Source organism: Ochlerotatus camptorhynchus, unplaced genomic scaffold (genome assembly GCF_037179485.1).
Source record: "Ochlerotatus camptorhynchus isolate MF236.1 unplaced genomic scaffold, CSIRO-AGI_Acam_v1.1 ptg000329l, whole genome shotgun sequence".
Lineage (NCBI taxonomy): Eukaryota > Metazoa > Arthropoda > Insecta > Diptera > Culicidae > Ochlerotatus > Ochlerotatus camptorhynchus.
In genome coordinates this window covers 4,503,388-4,522,030 of record NW_027040817.1, presented here as the reverse complement: position 1 = coordinate 4,522,030, position 18,643 = coordinate 4,503,388, and positions in this window count along the sequence as shown.

The following is an 18,643-nucleotide window of genomic DNA, read 5'->3' as shown; positions in this document are numbered from 1 at the left end:
AATTTCCCATACATTTTTGTATGGCGTCCTTATATTTATTTCCGAAGGAGAAAATCACATTTTCATTTATTTCCCCTGCGTACATGATGCAATTGGTTATTTCTATGGGTGATATTGTAGCATGATAATGTGGCTTCCAAAAATACATGGTTTAGAATTCCTCTGATTCTTATATTTGGTAGGCGCCATGCTTTTTTATGTGTCTTTATATTTATTTCCACTAGTGTATATGTTTCCTGCTTTCAATGCTGGCAATAAACGGGATATTAAGAACTATCGAGGTATCACTTGTCTTTCGGCAGCGTCCAAACTGAGTTCATCTTGAGCGAATTTGTCCTGAATCGCTCGAAGAACTACTAGCAGCTTCTAACCTTTTGGATTTCATATATACTGTTCTGAAAGCCGCATTCGACAAAATTGACCAGAAGGTTTTGTTATGCAAGCTTTCCCGACTAGGAGCGTCTGAGCAACTTAGGTCGTGGTTACATTCCTACTTGGCTGGACGAACTCTTCGAGTACGACTAGGATCTTATGTGTCTCTTCTACGTTTATCAGCACCTCTGGAGTACCTCAGGGAAGTAACCTGGGTCCACTTTTGTTTACGTTATTGTTCAACGATGTAGCAGCTTTGTTGGGAGTTAAATGCAAGCTCGTTTATAAGATGATATTAACCCTACGTTACTCGCGCTGTTGTACTTTGTACAACACACATGAGTTTTCCATTGCCATTTTGTTGCTAAGTTACCAACGAGTATTCCTCAAAATACTTGTTTTGATCGAAACAAGCTAAACTTTGATTACAAAAACACCTAAAAATGCGGATAATAGGGAAAATGTGAATGGAAACCGCGTAAACTGTGACCATACTACGTGGGATTTTACTTCATTGATTACAATATGGAATATATCGAGATCCTGACCGGATAGAAAGTTACTGTCTCCGACAAAGTTGTTCAGGAGATTATAGTCTTGTCGCTGGTGGACAGTAGTTCAGAATTTTCTCACTAAGTAGCGCTAGTATACATGTGAAATTTTCACGTATAAAATATCTCGAGATCCTGACCAAATAGAAAGTTACTGTCTTCGGCAAAGTTGTTCATGAGGTCAAGGTCTTTTGGCTGGTGAACAGTAGTTCAGAATTTTCTCACTGCGCTGCACTAGTATACACGTGCAATCCTCATATATGCTACAGCTCGAGATCCCAAACAGCTCGAAAAATACTGTCTTCGGCAAAGTTGTTTAGGAGATCAAAGCTGTTTTGCTGGTGAACAGTAAATAGTTCAGAATATTTTCGGTATGCAGCGCTAGTGTGCATGTAAAATATTTGTATATGCTATAGCTCAAGATCAGGAAGTAACTGTCATTGTCAAAGTTGTGCATGCGGCAAAGTTCTTCCGGATGGTGAACATGCAAATGTATTTTGTTCAAATTTCTCTCATTTTACGTCCAAGTTTTGATCTCCTTAGATTATTTTAATGGTATGAATGGTATAGCATAAGGGTACTACTACTTTAAATTTCAATTTTTTTCAAGTCTATTCTGAAAAAATCAATCATGATTCTTTAGAGTAAATTTTGAAAAATAGTGTAACTTTGGGTGAACCTTTGGTATGAAAAAATTGAAAATGATATTGAGCAATTTGCCTCTCATTCTTTCAAATGTTCTAAAAAGTACGGAAATTGGACGTTTTTAGAACGTGTCCTTAAACTTATGATCGGGAGTGTACGGTTTTATAAATTTCTCTATTCAACTGAGCAAAAGTGCCTCACTCTGAGTTAGTCTCGTTGTCCGTGCACACGTAAATACAGGGATTTTTTTTGTTCTAGACCCCTCGATAAGACATTTTGAAATTAGCCTCAAATGAAAGGGAGACTCTAAACATTCATTTGGTGGAAGTTTCAGCGATATTGATTTTTTAGGATAATGTTTTCCATCTAAGATACGTGTTACCACTAATTTATCAGAGGCATACAAATGGAACGACTCACAGGTAAAAGAAATTCAGAATATATTTGTCTTATCCCACTTAGGCTGATGTAAATTGTATTTTTATTTTATGATATTTGATATGCCAGAATTGCCCGCCAAATTTTGAGACATTTCTGAACTACAGTTAATCAGCCAAAAGAACTTTATCTTCTTAACAGCTTTGCCAAACACAGTAAATTTCTAGCTGTTCAGGATCTCGAGATATTATATATGTGAAGATTTCACGTATATCCTAGTGCCACGTAGTGAGAAAATTATGTACTGTCGACCAACGACAACTCCTGGACAACTTTGCCGATGACAGTTTAGCAGGTCTCGAAATATATCTAATACGAGAATTGCACGTGTTTACAAGCGCAATGTTGTGAAAAAAAAAGAATTTCTGTCCACCAGCAAAAAGGCCTTGACTCCTTGAACAACTTTGCCCAAGACAGTAACATTTCTATTCACACAGGATCTTGTGATATTTTATGTGTGAAAATTTCACGTGTATACTAGCACCGCTATGGAAATTATTAACTATTGTGCACCAAGCAATCATTGACCTCATGAACAACTTTTTCGAAGACAGTAATTTTCTACCTGTTCAGAATCTCAAGCTATAGCATACGCGACAACTGTACACGTTTAATAGCGCCATATGGTGAGCAAATTATGGGCTACTGTCCACCAGCCAAAAAGTCTTGACCCCCTGAACAAGTTTGCCGAAAACAGTAACTTTCTATCTGCTCATGATCTCGAGCTATTGTATATGAGCATTTCCAGCCCAAAACGCAAACCGGTTGGTCATGAGTGTTTCCGATTTGAATTAAACATTTCTCACGTGTTCGCTGCTGCTAATGGTTGCATTTTTCATTTAAATATGATTTTTTCCTCCAGAGTAACTTTTGAAAAGGGCGTATAAAAAAATAGATTATTTTTTTTCAAAAAATCATAACTTGAAAACTATTGATCTGATCAAAATGGCATATGAGAAGAAGTTTGAGGTAGTTAAATTATCTTTGCGAAAAAAAAACACTGAAAGAAAAACTTAGTAAATTAGTATTTAAAAAACGTAAAACGATGATTATCTCAAAACACCCCCCCTTCGATCTTTATAAATTTTTTTTTCAAGAAAACTGAAAAAATGCCCTAATATTTGATGAAGAGTGTATGCTGGTAACTTTCTTAAATTTTTTTTTATAATTTTTGAAATTTTTGTTGGTTTTTACAAGTTGGTGAAATTGCATATTTTTTAGTACACTAGTAATTTATTTGGGTTCTACGCATAATTTTCAAAAACATTGCATACATAAACTTTTTTCTTAAGTCCAGCCGTTCTCAAGTTAATGCAATTTAAAAAAAATAATTATAATAATTTTCTACATTTTGGGCCATTTTCAAATGTTAGTCGTGATGTCCAGCAACGAGATTTTTTTCCATGAATATATATTAAAAAACAGACAATTCATTCTCAAATATGGTAGCTGTCAGACTTACCCGTTTCTATTTAGACGCAGCAGAAAAGAAACAAGTTTATAAGTAAATACTCTCAAATATACCCAAATAATCAACAAACCCACTCATGTGCCTTTTTTCTGTCCTCTATTAGTTGTATACCTGGATAGAATTGTGTATGTCATAACAGAGGCTCAAAACATAAACAGGTAAACAAATATGTTATTAAACCTGTAATTGAGATAAATTATCTAGGTACTTCTCTGACGTATACCATATTGTGCCTTAAGAGCTCATCCCGCGATATCACAACTACATAAAAAGGCTTCTTACACTCACACTTAAAAAAGTTTGCTATAATCAATTGTACCTATATATAATATTGGGACGTTCTTCACCTGTTCCATTCAGTCATCTCTCTTAGCGTTTCAAGTTAAAAAGCAAGTAGTTTTTTACGATGGATAACAATTTCAAGTGTTGTAAACCTCTACCTAAATCAATTTCAAAGCATGACACAGTAGCAGTTCAGTTGTTTATCTCAAAATTATTAGAATTTTTAAAGTCGCAAATAACAGTCCAAAAGTGTATTTTTATGTCAGATGGAGCAGCATCACAATACAAAAACATAAAAAAAATTGCTAGCCTTTGTGGATTTAAAGATAAGCATAATGTAGAAATTGAATGGCATTTTTTTGCAACTTCACACGGCAAAGGTCCTTGTGATGCGATTGGCGGTACCCTTAAGAGAATGGCAACCAGAGCAAGTTTAGCTAAGCAACACGAGCACCCTATAACGAACCCTAAACAACTGTACGACTGGGCAAATAGTCGTAAAGAAGATCTTCAAACAAAAATATCATGTTGTTATGTTTCTACGGAAGAATACAAAAAGGCTGACACGGAATTTGATCCAATTTTTAAGAAAGTGAAACCAATTCCTGGAACACGTAAATATCATTGCTATATTCCAGTTTCAAACAACCAAATTGCAGTAAAAAATTCTCTAATTGAAACGATACACCCAAATTATTCAATGTACACTGGAGTCGCTTTTTACGCGGTTTTTTTACACGGTTTTTTTACGCGGTAACGCGGATTTCGGAATTTACGCGGTTTTTTTTACGCGGATTCCGGAATTTACGCGGTTTTTTTTACGCGGATTTTGGTTTTTTTACGCGGATTTCAGAATTGACGCGGTATATCGCTTTTTACGCGGTTTTTTCTTACACGGTCTTTTTTTACGCGGTTTTTTTTTACGCGGATTTCGGAATTTACGCGGTTTTTTTTACGCGGATTCCGGAATTTACGCGGTTTTTTTTACGCGGTTTTTTTTTACGTGGGACGTATCACCCGCGTAAAAAGAGACTCCAGTGTATTCAAATAATTTGAGTTGTAAAATAAAATAATAAATATATACTGTTTTTTATCTCAACAAATCTTTCATTTGACCACATCAACGTGCTTCTCTTCCGCTAGATAGAAACGGGTAAGTCTGACAGCTACCATATCTGAGAATGAATTGTTTGTTTTTTAATATACAATCATGAAATAAAATCTCGTTGCTGGACATCTCGACAAACATTTGAAAATGGCCTAAAATGTTGAAAATTGTTATAATTATATTTTTTTAATTTGCATTAACTTGAGAACGGCTGGACTTAGGAAAAAAGTTCCTATATGCAAAGTTATCGAAAATTATGCGTAGAATCCAAATAAATTGTTATTTTTCAAAAAAATATGCATTTTCATCAACTTGTAAAAATCAACAAAAATTTAAAAAATTATAGATTTCTTTTTAAGGAAGTTACCAGCATACACTTTTCACGAAATTTAAGGGTATTCCATCAATTTTCTTGAAAAAAAAATTTATAAAGATCGAAGGGGGGGTGTTCTGAGATAATCATCGTTTTACGTTTTTTTAATACTAATTTACTAAGTTTTTTTCTTTCAGTGTATTTTTTTCGCAAAGATAATTTAACTACCTAAAACTTCTTTTCATATGCCGTTTTGATCAGATCAATAGTTTTCAAGTTATGATTTTTTGAAAAAAAAATAATCAATTCTTTTATACGCCCTTTTCAAAAGTTACTCTGGAGGAAAAAATCATATTTAAATGAAAAATGCAACCATTAGTAGCAGCGATCACGTGAGCAATGTTTCATTCAAATCAGAAGGGGTCGAGACAAAATTGACATTTTTTTTAACGATTTGAGCTAGAAATGCTCATATGCGAGAATAGCACCGAGTAGTGAAAAAATTCTGAACAACTGTCCACCAACTAAAATATCTTGACTTCCTGAACAATTTCGCCAAAGATATTTACTCTCTATCTGGTCCGCATCAAGTGATGTATTACATGTAAGAACTTAATATGTATACGAGCACTACCTAGTGAGAAGATTCTGAACTACCGTTCCCCAGCAAAAAGGCTATGATCTCCTGAACAGCTTTGCCTAAGACAGTAACTTTCTATCTGGTCAGGATCTCGAGATATTTTATATGAGAATTTCATGTGTGTACATACTACCGCCGTGTAGTGAGAAAATTCTGAACTACTGAAGACAGTAAATTTTTATCTGCTCAGGATCTCGAGCTATTGTATATGCGAAAATTGCACGTATATACTAGCACCACGTAGTGAGAATTTTCTGAACTACTCCACCAACGAAAAAATCTTGACTTTCTGAAAAACTATGCCGAAGACAGTAACTTTTTATATGGTCAGGATCTCGAGATATATCACATACGATAATTTCACATGTATTCTAGCGCAAAGTAGTGAGAAAATTCTGAACTACTCTCCACCAGCAAAAAGGTTATGATATCTAGAACAACTTTGCCGAAGACAGTAACTTTTTATCTGGTCAGGATCTCGAGATTTTCCATGTTGTAACCAATGAAGTAAAATCCCACGTAGTACGGACACCATTTGCGCGGTTTGCATTCACATTTTCCCTATTATCCGCTTTTTTTGGGGGTTAACTGTGATAAAAGTTTAGCTTTTTTAGTTAAAAACAAGTTTTTTAAGGAATACCCGATGGTTTCATATCGATTGGTAGCTCGGCTGCAAAATGGCAATGGAAAACTCACACTGTTGTACAAAGTACAACGCGCGAGTACTCGTGTTACAAAAGTTGGCGCGAGTAATGGAGGGTTAAGCTATACGTCATAGTTCGATCGATTGAGGATTGTTATCGTCATCAAGCTCTGCTCGATTTGTTTGTGGATTGGTGCCGTCGCAATAAGCTCATCAGCGTTCCAAAGTGTGCAGTGATGACGTTTCACCGCTCTAAGAGTTGCAGAACTTGGTAATCTTGTTGTTCTTTTGGACCCAAAGTTGACCTTTTATCTTCACTATTCCTCGATCATCTCTAAGGCGAAACGTTAACTGGGATTTATTTCGAAGATTGCACGAGATTTCAAAGACCTTCACTGCTTGATGGCACTATATTACTCTTTAGTTCGGCCCATACTTGAGAATGCATCTGTGGTCTGGTCTCCATATGAGCTAGTGTGGAATCTCCGAATAGAACGTGTTCAGAAGAGATTTTTGAGGTTGGCTTTGCGAAGCCTGCCGTGGCGCGATCCAATGAATTTACCACCTTATGCAGACCGATGCATGCTGTTGGACTTGAACACATTGGAACACAGAAGAAAATGCAAAAAACCTTATTTGTAGCGAAACTTTTGAATGGCGATATGGACTGCCCTCAACTGCTTTCACAATTAAACTTCCGTGTTCTTCAAAGGATGTTGCGGCAATCATCCTTACTACAAGCAAGATTCCATCGGACTGCATATGGATACCATGAGCCAATGTCTGCATTCTACGCTGTGGAAGAAGCATTTGAATTCGGAGAAACATCGAACCAATTTCGAAACCGATTGAGAAGATTGTGATTATTTTTGCAATCTGTTTATCTGTTGATTTTTTGTGTATTATCTAAGTTTTATTTATTAAGACAACTACTGGATAGGCAGCTATAAACGTAAGTTGTCCAAATTTTGTTTCAACAGAAACTCCCAAAGTTTCAAAAACTCTGGTTTCAAATGAAGAAAGAATTTTATGTTTGATTCGTCTATGAACAATGATGGCAACGCCACCACAGGGTCCATCAAGGCGATCATTTCTATAAATGAAATAATTTGCGTCCTTCCTAAACTTATGGTCAGGTTTAAGGAACATTTCAGTTATAACGGCAATATGCACGTTATGAACTCTAAAAAAGTTAAATAGCTCGTCTTCATTATCTAAAAGAGATCGAGCATTCCAATTTAACATAATAGATCATTTTTGAATTTATCATGAATTTGAAATTATCATGAATTTAAAAGTCATGACGATATTGTTCGCAAATTTTACTCCAGTTTGAATAGCATCAAACATGGAGTTAGTTTTTAGCATATCAGTAATCATGTCAATTCATGATTTCTGTAAAAATATCCATTTTAGGAGCAGTAATGCTTCCTGAGTCAAAATTTTCAAAATTTCCGGTAAAATAACGTTGGCTAGTAATTTGATTTCAACCCGCTGCAATACCTACAGCAAGTAAAAAAATAGCTGCTTCTCAGTAAGATACTTGTGGGGAATCTTTTCCTACTTGGCATTAAGCCGGAAAAATTTACTAGATTTTTTCCTGGATGATGGATCATTCTCATCATCCATGAGCAAATCAAATTGATTACTCAAATTAATTTCATCAGAAGGGGAATCAAGAGATTGCTCTTTTCTTTTGCGCTTAGGCGCCATGACGGTAGTAATTTTTTTTTATCCAAATTGACTTGCAAGCAGATTACTATAAGAATCTGAAGGATCGAAGAGGATTTTTCCAAATCGATATCCAAGAAGGGTTCAAACAAGGATCGAAGAGGAATGAGTGCCAAACAAGGTAGAAAATTTACAGGTTGAGCACTGAAAAGTGCTGTTTAAATTTGTTGTAGCTTTATGTAGTAGTAACATTTCCTTCAGCAAAACGCTTATAGATCCGCACGGCACGAGAGCGCTAAGCCGGTAATCAGTTTTTTGGGCATATCTCAAAAAGGGTATAAGATACTATCTTGAAATGTTCAACGAAAAAAAGCTTATAAATTTCCAAACATGATTTTTTGTTTGATAAAAATCCATGATACAGATGATAATTTCCACAGTTTTTCTTTTTGGATTTTCTTTAATACTAAAAACCTTCATGCAAAATTTGTTTCCAATTGTATTTTTCATGAATAGTTGACATAATTTCGATGCGATGCTCAATTCAAAAGTTATGATTTTTTGAAGTTGGTGGTGTTCGAGAAAATCGGAAAACTTTAACTAAGGCTTTCCGGAAAAATTGGCAACCCTGATATTTTTAAAATTTACTTTTGTTAATACACCTATGGTTAATATACCTATGGGCGAAGTTTTATAGAAATCGAAGACCCTTCGGCCCAATTTGTTCGATGATTTGAAAAAAATCCCTAAATACAACTATTAACTGTTCCTCAAATCTGATCATAATTAGAAATAATTATGTTGCTGTGCTCGGTGAAAACATTGTATTTTTACTTAATTTTGGGTTTTTGAATCCGAATATGAAATCATATTTCGTAAGAATCAACAATATAGTATCATGTAAATGATTATAAGTTAAAAAATAATGAAAATTGTCTATATTTCGGCGTTTTTTAAACTATCTTGCAGCAAAATTTGCAGTTTTTTTTTTCGAAAAACAGAAGTTTTGTTGAATTTTTATCACCAGGTTCTTATCAGCAAACCCAAGGCCATGTATAAATGATAACTTCTGGATATTGCATTGCATAAAAACCTGCGTGATAAACTATGCCCAAAATTAAAAAAATCAATCTAATTTTAATTCTAAAAAATATACCAAACATGCAATTAAAGCTAAATTCGTACATTAGAAAAGCATTTACTAGTAAAAGTTTGATAGGTATTTGTTTGTGTGCCAAACATATGGTTGAAACATTGTTCAGGTTTATCGGTAAAAAGTGATCAACTTCCACCCGTTTTACGGTAGCCATGAAAGAAATGCCTAACATGTATACTATACATTGTATAACAAACTTCCTTAACACAGACATCAAAAGTAATAAACTAATAATAATCGCAATTTTACATAACAGGTTCGAGAACATAATATTGATAGGGTTAATGCGTAAACTTCATTGCACCCAAATATGATTTAGATTTTATCCTTAGGATTTTTTAACTATAATTGTTAATATATGAACTAGGTAACTGAGAAATGCTATGATAGTCGTCATTTATCTATGACGACTATGACCATCGAAAATAACACTTTCGTAGTTGTAACACAAACTTTACGTGAGTTCGGCCCGATGAGGACACCAAGTGACTCTGGAAATTCGCTATTCCGATGAATTTTCATCCCGACGATGAGAATGTCCATAAGGAAATTTTGCACCACAGTGCACGGCCACTGAGAATAACTCAGGAAAGAGAGTCATTTCTACTCAGTTGTATGAGAAATTTCTAAGAACTGCATGTATTCATACTTCTGAATAGAAATGACTTCTCGGTACCCGTGTAATGTAGAAACTTATTTTCATTGACATTGATCACATTTTTTGGAACGAGCTATCCAATCAGAACAGCCTACATTATTGGCCCTGCATGCCATCGCTGTTGAATACAACGTCCAAATGTGGCCAAATCGTTTCGCCGATGCATTGCACAGCAGATTTTGACACTCCTCTAGCACTGTCGTTCGCTGTACTGGAACCTCGATATTATACCGCAGATGTTGGTAGAACATCCAGAGCGTTTTCTCAACCTTGTGGGCCGTCCAATCCTCCTCACCAGTTTCGTTCCTCAGCTGCAGGGCCTTTTGTGTTAAGCTGTTTGCCAAAGCCTCGTAGTTATCGATCGTGTACTTCTCCATCTCTTTTAACTCCGGGACCACCAAGCATTTGTCAACATAGCACGGTGCTTCTGCAGGGAAACATGCACACAGAACAGCTGCTGCCACGGCTAAAGGGTGATACGGTCAAAATTTGGTCAAGGGAAAACGTGTGTAAATCGGTGAAATCGTTTATTTAAAAAATCAAATTAAATTTCTTTTTCAAGTTCAATTAGTATAAAATTCAGGAAAAATATTCAGTTAGGCTTCCGCTTTTCCAAATCCGAATTGCCGGGCCTTACGCTTGACCCCTGCCATCAGATTTTGTACAGCCACCTTGTCCACCTTCTTAGCCGCAGAAAGCCAGTTTGCCTTGAACTGCTGCTCGCCCTTGGCAGTTTTTTTGGTCTTCTTTAGGTTCCGCTTGACAATAGCCCAGTATTTCTCAATTGGGCGGAGCTCTGGCGTGTTGGGAGGGTTCTTGTCCTTGGGAACCACCTGCACGTTGTTGGCGGCGTACCACTCCATGGCCTTTTTACCGTAATGGCAAGATGCCAAATCCGGCCAAAACAGTACGGAACAACCGTGTTTCTTCAGGAAAGGCAGCAGACGTTTATTCAAACACTCTTTCACGTAAATTTCTTGGTTGACAGTCCCGGAAGCTATGAAAATGCTGCTTTTCAAGCCACAGGTACAGATGGCTTGCCAAACCAGATATGCGAACTTTGACAGTTTCATGTGCTTGAAAACATCTGCTACCTTTCCCCTTCCTTTTGCCGTATAAAACTCCTGTCCCGGAAGCTGCTTGTAGTCGGCTTTGACGTAGGTTTCGTCGTCCATTACCACGCAGTCAAACTTCGTCAGCATCGTCGTGTACAGCCTCCGGGATCGCGCTTTGGCCGTCGTATTTTGTTTATCATCGCGATTTGGAGTCACTACCTTCTTGTAAGTCGATAGTCCGGCTCGTTTTTTGGCTCGATGCACGGTTGTAGACGATACACCCAGCTTATTTGCGGCATCTCAGAGAGAGAGGTTAGGGTTTCGCTTGAAACTACCGGCAACTCTCTTTGTCGTCTCAGCGGCTTCCGGTTTTCGATTTCCCCCCGATCCAGACTTCCTGGCTGTCGACAAACGTTCCCCAAACACTTTAATTACATTTGTAACGGTTGATTTGGCAACTTTTAGCGATTTTGCCAACTTTGCGTGCGAGTAGCTCGGATTTTCGCGATGCGCGAGCAAAATTTTGATACGCTCCTCTTCTTGCTTGGACGGCATTTTGACAACTGAAGAGTGAATTCCAAAATCAAAATAGGAGCAACATTCTTCACACACACACACCTTCAAAATGAGGGGTGTTCAGGTTTTTTAAATGCAAAATTGAAAGAAATACGTCAAGTTGATATTGACCAAATTTTGACCGTATAACCCTTTATATCGACGCCCGGCAGCTCGAGTAGCACGGCCATCGCAGCCTTTCTGTCCGGCATCAGACTAAATGATCTGAGAGTATGCTGAACTACTTCTTGTTCCTGCGCCCCTTGTATCAACTTCAGCTGCACCTGGTTGCCGCCCTGCCGGATCAGCAGCCACTGGCAAATTTTTGCCAGTTCTACCTTGCGTACGAATAGTTGTGACCGCAATCGGATTATTTCTGGCAACTCTTTTTGGAACCATTCGTGGTCGTTTATTTTGTAAATCAGATTTTTCAATGCCATAGGTTGGTTCTTTATTGAATGTAAACAACTTTTTTTGTGTTGAAGTTTAATTACCTGACGGTAACTTTGTACAGTTTGTACGTCGGGTGAGGAGAACATGAAGTTGTTTTAATTCACTTAAATTATACTGAGAAGCCAAAAATATAACTGAATTGACTCTCAGAAAACGAAATAGAAGTTTTTATTTGTTAAACACATACTTTACAACTTCACCATTCCGAAAAGCAGGTTGGATTGTAAAACACGATGGATCTCGAATTCTACATGCATCGATTTTGGCAAAATTTCAATAGCATGAGTTATTGATCAAATTTATTTACATTTTTACCCTTTTAATTCAATACGTCTTTCTTAGGTACAGGAAGGTGCAGATGAAACTACCTGTATCTAGGTAAGAGAACATAAAAAGAACTTTCAAATAATTCTAAACTTGATCGTCCATAACCATCTGCTGGTGAGTTGTAATCAAATGAAATGTCGATATCTAACTCTATTTTAAGATTTAACCGTCAGTATAAAAAAGATAATCAGCTTCAATATAATAAATGCAGAGGGTGATAAACTTTTGTCCGATCTGGTTATGCACACAATAATATATCATTTCATTTCAAACTATTGTACAAAAATGGAGCGATATATTTTCAAAATCAAAACTGATCAAAATTCAGAGTTGGTTGGAAATGCTATCTAACATTAAGCTTTAGTGTGATAATTTATTGATCTTAAAAGATAGTTCCGTTAGAGTACGGCAGTATGAAAATTGAATAGAAGTTGAAAATGAGCGAAGGGCCATTGATGCGACAGTACAAAGTCAAACGCACACCTTTTGTCTAACCCGTACGATGTACGCGGAGATTTGAAGTATGTCTTCAAATATACAGGCAAAAAGTGTGCGCCCGCTTTTGCTCATTACTGTCTGCGGCTGTGGAATATTTCTTATGTGTGGCGCTTCTAATATGACAGATGGCAGACGGCCGGGGAAAACGAGGTAACGAAACGAAGTCTCATTCTGTTATTGTTCAGAGTAGAACAAATAAATTTGTTTTGCATCATAGACTCATAGGCTCCAGAAACCAGATGACTCCTAATTTTTCCAAAGATCAGATGATTAGTGATATACAATAACTTCTCTGGATATTTTGTCAATACTTCTGGTTCATCAATTATTCTGAAGATCTTCTACTGTCCAGTAATTCAAATCGCGTCTCTCAGATATTCTCTTATGCTATCAGGTTGCACAGAAATTATTCCAAAGGCCATCAGGTGATCAGAGATCTTCATCAAATCCTCAGGATATTTTATCATGCCTTCAGATTTAATAGGTACTATTCTTAAAGTATCCAACAGTTTAAATTGCATCTCTCAAATATTATCTTATGATATCACGTGACTCAGAAATTATACTAAATACCAGGTGATCAGATCTGATCAGATCAGCTCTCCGAAAAATTCTTTGGATATTTTTTCAATACTTCTGGATGATCAGCTATTATTTTGAAGATCTTTAACTGTCCATCATTCAAATAACATCTCTCGGAGATTCTCTCATGATACCAGGTGTCTCAGAAATTATTCCAAAAGCCTTCGGGTGCTCATAGGGTTTCAAAAACTTCTCAGGACATTTTCTCAATACTTCAATACGATCAAATATCCGTGATACTCTAGGTGTCTCCAAAACTATTGCAAAGCCATCAGGTACTCATAGGTCTTCAAAATCTTATCATCTTATCATGATCAAGTATTATTCTGAAGATCTTCAACTGTCAAACAATTCAAATACCGTATATCAGCTGTCTCATAAATTATTGCAAAGACCTTGAGGTGCTCATAGGTCTCCGAACACATCTCTGGATATTTTTTCCAAGACATCCTGGTTCAGTGACCACGCTGCATGTTTTGACAGCAGAATCGTTCTGGACATTTTCTCGTGGTTCGAACTCGTTACCTGACACTGGATTACGTTGTTGTAATCATCTTGTTCCAGGAAACATTCGTGAATCAGAATCACCTTCTCCGTTCGTACTAAAATCACCGAAGCATACATAATTTGCATACGCCCACTTACGTAGCGATGAATACCAAACACCTTTTAAAACTGTGCGTTGCGTTGATCGTGTGCAACTTCATTTTTTCATAGTTTCAAATTTTAGAACTGTCGTGTAGTTTGAGACAATTTTGAAACTCAGCATTGCGAACGACCTAATACCCCGTACAGACTATGGCTTATATCATGTAATATAGGCTGTTTTGCAATGAGCACTCATATATCAGTTTTCACTGGAATTCCTAAAAATAAGTTCTAAGTATTACGATAAAAAAGTTTCCATTGCCTAAATATCTAAAGATGTTGTATGATATTGCCTACATTTAGGCGCAACTATGAATTTTAGGAAAGCTGTTTTGGTGTTTTGGCTTAAAATACACTTCGCACTAGAATTAAAACATATGATTCGGACTCAGGAATCCCACATTCATAAAGCACATCTTCTATAAATGCACCGTGTAGCTATTTGAAGGGTTGATAAATTTTTCCCCATGTTGAAATTGAAATTAAAAAAAAAATCCTAACTGACAAGACATAACCATAAACCGTCGGTAGTATTTGGGGGGGGGGGGGGGTCTTCACTTCTGTATTTAAAGATTACGGGTGGCAAAAGATGTACACTCTTTCATATTTTTAAACTGAGTTTTTGCCAGAAGTTCAGGGACCTCATTAGAAATCAATAAAAATCCGTAGGACTAGTAGCAGTGACTTAAGAGATCATCGAATGAGCTGGCTCTCATACGAACAAGTTGAGTTTGTTTTTGCTCCGTTTTTTAACCGCTTTATTTTATCATCATTGTGCGTTTTAATCGTGAACCGTTATATTTTAAACTTGTAGTTATCAATATTTGTGACTTGTGTTAAATATAAAGTGTATTTTCCACGGAATTGAACGGCACGAGTGCTTTTGAAGCGATTAATTTCGCGAAATTCCCCTCTTTGATGATGAGTGATTGTTCGCTATCGAAAAAGCGACTAGTACGTGTATCATAGTGATTAACTCCGTCTAGTGCGACTACTAGGCGTTGAGTAATTGTATCTTCTGTGTACTAAAAGTGAATCCGGAAAACCAGCATAGCAAAAATCGGAAGAAAAGTGGTAAATTAAACTCCTTTGGACCTGCAGGACGAGCGAGGGGGTTTTCCTTTGGTGAAGTGATTCTTTAATACTGCAGTTTCGAAGCCCGTGTGTGAAGCTGTCGTTCGTGTGTGACTGGTGTCGTGGTTTTTTGAGAGTCAAGCTTCTCTCCTCTCACCCCACGGCTTGTTAGTATCACTACTTTGACGGCGGTGGAACGTATTCCTTTTCGGGGATTTTACGTGTGATCGCCCAGTGAAGAACAGTTTGGCATCTTTCTCTAACTTTTGGTGGCCTTAGCAGAACTTCTTCAAACTTAAAAAAAAAATTGTAGAAACTTAGGAAAGCTCGTTACAGTTTTGGAATTTATCTTTATCTTTATTGAGTTTCTTTAAACTTCAGTGACTTTGGAGATGTTCAAGTGATATTGTGGAAATGCTTGGCTTCTAATGTAAATTGGGAGAGCTTCGATTTTTTGCAAAGCTTCTGAAAAGTTGGAAACATTTTCATGTTTGGGAACCTTCATTTAAGTTAATCAAACTTTGTTTTATTGCAGGAAACTCTATAAAAATTCCTGGACCTACTTCAGCATTTCTTAAAAAAAAATAATTTATAAAAGTTTAAGGAATTCCATAGAATTGAAAATTTGTTACAGAGCTTCATTGAATAGAAAAGAATCTAAATTCTTAAAAGTTAGGAAAGCGTCATAGAAGGGCTGCGAATTTATAGCAGTTCAGCGATCTTTGTAGAAGTTGAGCGAATTTAAGTAAAAAAAAAATCGAGAAATTTGCAAAACTTCTTCGAAGCGCAAAGAATTACGTAGAAGTTCAGGGAACTTCATAGAAGCTCGGCTTGATTTTTGAGAATTTCGTGGAATGGAGTTTTGAAGATGGAAATATTGTAGAAATTGAACATGATGTTCTGAGATCTTTATCAAATTTCTGAGAACAATAAATGAGACATAGGTACTTACAAGGTCAGCAATCTTGGTCAAAATTTAATTGTAGTTTGTGTAGGCTATAAACCAGCGCTGCCCAATGTTCGTCCCGCAGGCCAGACGTGGTCTCTGGATCTCAACAATGATGCAACTCTAGTCCAATTTTGCTAATCATTATGAATTTTTAACCGTTTAGTTACAATGTCCTAGATTTTAATTTGCGCATGTTGTGTCAGTGTTGGGTTAGTAAGATAATCCTACTAATCTTGGTTGGTAAAATTGTTGTAACGGAAAAATGTATAAATTTGTGTTATAAGGATTTGTTTGAAATCGATATTTTTATAACCATAATTGGGCGAGACAGGATCGAGAGTGATCAACTGTGGTAGGAAAAATGAATAGGAGAACAAGATGATATGGATGGGTGGTTATAAGCTACAAGGAAATATGGAAAATGGAGGAAATACGGAAAGGATGAAAAACTGGATTGGAAAAGGATGAATTTTGATATGTGGGATAGACAACCATTGCTGAGAAGTAAACCGGCGTTCGTGCTTACAAGATGTGAGTGGATAGTAAGTCTAAAGTACAAAAGTGAACCGAACAAAGTGCCTCAAAGTGGTGCAGTGAACGACTTTTCTTTATTCCTGGTGTTCGTTCAGGTAACTGAGTTTGAACAAATTCTGATTTTGGCTTGGTTTTAAACAACCATTTGTTCCTCAGGACCTTTTCTATGTTCCACGTACAGATCCTCACGTTTCGACCGAATCAGTCACGACTTTTTTTGGTCTAATAGTCAAGGACCTTCCACTCTCCGGCTTGATAGACGCCAGACAGGACAGCATCCTCAGACCCAACCCAGACGCAAACCCAAGCCTTCCACCACAATTTTTGTGACCATAGCTCCAGTCACCGGGAGCTATCTTCCAGACCAGTCTAAGCCACCGATCCGCCATTGTCGACGGACTGATCAAGCCACGGACCGCCATCCATCGCGGTTAAACAACATCGGCCTCAACAAAAGCACCATCCGTGAACGCTCGCCATCGTCCAGCAAACACCACCGGTACGTCCCAAAGCAGCAGAAACCTAAAGAATACACCCCACAATAGCCCAATACAACTCAACATCCACACCATAATTCCAGATAAGTAAATTACTAGACTTTTTCCATTCACACTTAAGCTTTCAATTAATTTCAGCATCACTATAGAAATCCCACAGTTTCTGCACACTTTGCGCCGCGTAGCATCTCATCTAGTCTCAAGTTATAGCCCAGAATGAATGAGAAATAAACTAAATTCAATTTGAAACATATTCATCGAACAAAGATACAACCATTTTTAAAAGCAAGATTATAAAGGTTGAGCAGGCCTGCTATAAACAAATTGAATAAGTTCACAAAACTTAGTAGAAGTGGACGCAACATTCCAGCAATTCGCTGAACTTACCACAAATTTAGGGAATTTCATAGAGGTTCAAGGATTAGTTAAATGCATTGGAAAGAAGTTCAGGGAGCCTTATTTGAGTTCATAGAATTTAATTAAAGGAACTTTTTAGAAGTTCAGGAACCTTTGTATAAGTTTTATGAAACAAAGTTTATATTGATGATTTTTCAATATGGTTTCAATAAAGTTCTCTGTGTGTTTTTTGAAGTCTTTGAAAACTGAAAAGGTTTATTCAGTATGATTCTGAAGATCAAAAACACTTCTTTGCAGATTTTCAAATGTCTTCAAAATTAAGACATATCTCAAAACGAATGAAGTGTGTAGCAAAAAAGCGAATACAAGATGAAGGCTAATCATCACCCGTGAATAGGCAATTAACCACTTCATTGGAGCAGTTAAAATGACGTTTACTACCACTCGAACTTTGAAATAAAACGTTATTTTGAGATTTTTTTTTCTAGAACCACGAGAAAAGTAGCCAACATTTGCGCGTTTCATAAAAAAAAATAGAAATTAGTACGTCCAGTTTTGTGAAATCGCTGGTAGAAAGTCAAACCAAAACTGCTTGACAATGTGGTCAATTAATTCAAAGTCGCAGCAGAGCTTATTTTAAACAATCTGGAAAAAATATCAATGCAAAAATAGATTGATACGCTATGTTTTTTTTTAAATTCTCCGGGGAGGGCCAGCTCTAGGTCTGAGGGTGGCAGGCCCAGGGAAATTTTTGCCCCCCCCCCCATTTTTTTATCAAGGTGGCACTTCTGGCAATAGAGTATTTCTATTTTCAATGATTACCATTGTTGAGTTTTTTGTTTTTCACTTAAATGATAATTAATTCGGTAGGATAAACACACCTATAGTGAAGGTACGGTAGTGCAATGTGTTCCTATAGTGGCTTATGGTGTCTCCATAAACCACTATAGGAACACATTGCACTAACGTATCTCCACTATATGCGTGTTTACCCTAATCATTTTTTTTTCCTTCGGTTTGTTTTTTCCGTCGATCAACAAGGTGTGCTGAGCACCAATGCTACCGACGTGCCAGGAAGGCAGCTCCCACACCTGGACCCTACCTATCGACCCATCATCAACTCATGAACCGGGGACCAACGGCTTTACTTCCTGGGCTTAGGCGTG